This window comes from Microtus ochrogaster, chromosome 1, assembly GCF_000317375.1.
Source record: "Microtus ochrogaster isolate Prairie Vole_2 chromosome 1, MicOch1.0, whole genome shotgun sequence".
Lineage (NCBI taxonomy): Eukaryota > Metazoa > Chordata > Mammalia > Rodentia > Cricetidae > Microtus > Microtus ochrogaster.
The window spans coordinates 78,572,266-78,575,705 of record NC_022009.1 but is presented as its reverse complement, the minus strand read 5'-3'; positions in this window follow the sequence as shown (position 1 = coordinate 78,575,705).

The following is a 3,440-nucleotide window of genomic DNA, read 5'->3' as shown; positions in this document are numbered from 1 at the left end:
TATATAATGAATTCTTCTGCATTATTTGAGTTTCAATATAGCATCAGGTTAATCTGTTACATTTGAATGGTAGATGAGATCTCAAATACTAATATTGTATCAGAGTTTATGCTTTACATTTAAATAATAGAGAGTAGAAAATAATGGGCATGGATTAGATATTGCAGATCTTCTTCCAAAATGAAATGAGCTCATTGATTGTAAATGTGGATACAGATTCGTAAACTCATCATTTGTTCTCTATATTAGGAAATATAAATCAGTTGACTCAAACTCACAAGGGTGAAAATATGAGAGAAATGTGCAGATTTGGTTAGGACGTCAACGTCCCTGTCGATGTGGCCAGCTGTGGGTGAAAACTCATGCAAAGAGGTCCGTCTTCAGCTCATGGAAGTCTGTGGAAAGGACTGGCTTTGAAAGTGCTCATAGGGCAGGAGGACGATGGAGCAAGGCTTAAAAAGAAAGTTAGTGGTGTTAACACCACACAGCACAACTCACCACATCCACGTGTTAGCAAGAGTGCTCTATGGAGAGCTGTGTCAGTCAACACAGATTGTTCCTGAGTACAGAGGCTGAGAGGGGCAGGCACTCGCCTAGGGTGTAAATTAGTGTTTCATACATGAAGATGTAAAAGGAATGCCCAGCTGGCATTGTTTACATGAAGAAATTAGGACTCAAGGATCTTCAGAAACTTGCTCAAGGTTTCAAGGCTGTGTTGTAAGGAGAGAAAGGTTTTCCTCGGGAAGACTGGAATCAGTTTAAGCTCAGAGCCTTACCGTGGCAGCAGTCCCTGGCAAGGATATTGAGAGGAACCACTGGAGATATGAGAAGATCCTGTGCTGAGCACTGAGAAGCAAGAAGAGGCAGGAGAGGCAGGAGAGGCAGGAGAGGCAGGAGAGGGACTCCTCTGGCTGTCTGGCTGGATGAGTTTCACCACCGTCCAGCCTTAGCAGGATAAGGGGAATGCGACTTGGTGACCTACATATAAGGGTCAATTGTTTTATTTTAAATTGTTTGTTAAAAAGAACGTGAAGTAACTTCACCTTTTTATCACCATTTTCAACTTAATTACTTTGGTAACCTGTCTATTATGACTTTATTTTCCAAAATCCCTTAAAAATAGTGATTATGCTGAAACTGCTTCTAGTTGTAGGAAATTTTGAAATATTCATACTACTTAGTTAAATGAGATTTAAAAGTGATTCATTTTAAGAATTCAAAACTGAGCAATGGGATTGATGACTTACAATGGTAAAGAGTACATTTTACATTAAAATGCTCCACTTAAGAGGTGACTTTTTTTCCCATGACCATCACAGTTGCATGGATGGATCTGATTGGGGCAGTGAAGGAATGAAGAAAAGAGAGATCCAGGGACACACAGAAAAGATAGGATTTATAGCCTGGAGCTTCAGATGCCCTGGAAGCTCAGCATGTTTACCATATGGAGCTGAAGGGAGCAGCAGGGTTCTTTAATACAGCAGAACAAGGAGACGGGGTTATTATGGTAAGCTAAACTAGGGAACAGGTTTAGCTACTCATAGTAATAGCAATCTCTGCAGGTGTCCTCGTTAGGTTTGCTATTGCTATGAGGTGACGCCATGATGGCAGCAACTCTTATAAGGGTGCCCAGTCCTATGTCAACAGCACATATTCACTCAAGACCTTCCTCACGCATCAAGTCTTCTTCCATTCTCCACCACTTACAAATGTAACCATCTGCTGAAGAGTCACATCCTGAATTCTATAAAGGCCTGTGCAATTATCTCAGGCATTCTGCATGACTTTAATAGGAAAGTTCATTTCCATGACAATTCATCATCGCTCCATATTTCATCCAATTTTTAAAAATTATGGTAATCACTGCATGAAAATTAAATAATAACCCCATTACATAAAATATGTAAATTTCATACTTTGAATTCTGAAACTAATTGTACAGCATTTACAAAATTTTAAACGTTGTTATTTGATTCATGCACCTCATTCCCACTCATTTACCAGTCCTCGATAGCCACCCTCCACCCTTGTAACCTCCACACCAAAAAAAAAAAATTTAAAAATTAAAAATAAAACCTCCAGTTTTTCTTGGCAATGACCTAATCCTCTATCAGTCACAGCCTCCTCCCATACCACTGTTCTACCATGTTTCACCGTCCCTCTTCTCTGTCTTTCCCCCTTCTCCATCACATATTTGTTCCTCCCAATGGCATCGGAAGCTGCAGTGTGTCAGGATGTGTGTCCTTTTATCCAAACAGCTCTACTTGAAAATGTTCTTTGCAGTGAGTTATTGGTCTGGTTCAAGGCCTCTGGTTTCTGCTATACCATTGGTCCTCAACCCTCACCAAGACTTCTCTCACATAGCTTGATGTTTCTCCAAGTTGTGGAGATCCTGTTGCTATGGTTCCACAGGACCAGTCCCTTCATGAGTTCCAGCAGCTCATCAAAAGGGTAGGTTGGGATGGGTCAACTCAAGGTTCTGGATCTGGGCCTGGATGGTAGCTGAGCTGGTTAGCCTGGGTCTCCCCTACCCTACCCCCCAACAAGGGTGGGACTCATTTCCCCAGGTTCATATTACTGCCTGTCTATGCTACTCCATGAATCTTGGGAGCTGTAGACCCTCAGACCCTGAAAGTTCTCCTGCAACTGGCAAGGTGTGGGCTATCTCAGCATGTTTGAACATCAACATGGTTTCGGTCAGCAGCCCAGACCATGGACGTCTGTATGGACTTTCGTGGTAGCATGGGCCATAGACATGAGCTAGAACCAGGGATCCAGATATGGCCCTTGGTGGCAGCACACAGCCAGACATCAACATAGCCTCAGGCACCAACCCAGACCACAAACACTGAACTGGCCACTGATGGCAACAGGTGGCAGCCTGCCTGATATCACCATGGCCTCCCACATCAGCCTGCTCCTCAAAGTTGTGCCTCTAGTTCTCCACAGTGCGTAAACCACTCAGGTCCACTTGCTCTCCCATCTACCACATGCTCTATTCTTCCCAACTCTCCACCACATATGTGTTCATCGTAGTGGCACCCACAGCCCAGCAGCCAAAACCTTATGTCTTCCATCCACCCAAAACCTTATGGGGTTACTCTTAAAGTGATGGAAATTATTCTAGTTTACTAAATATCTCATTTTTTTCTCACACAGTTAAGTAAACTATGCTGTCCTAATTTTAGTAGCAAATGCCATGATTCAGTAAATTTATAGACTAGTTAAGTGATAATCATTTGCCACATATATAGAATAAATGCTTTAAAAAAGAAAATAGACAGATGCTTAAAAATACATATTATTATGCTGGGCTGTGGTGGTGCACGCCTTTAATCCCAGCACGCAGAGGCAGGCGGATCTCTGTGAGTTCGAGGCCAGTCTGGTCTACAAGAGCTAGTTCCAGGACAGGAACCAAAAAGCTATGGAGAAACCCTGTC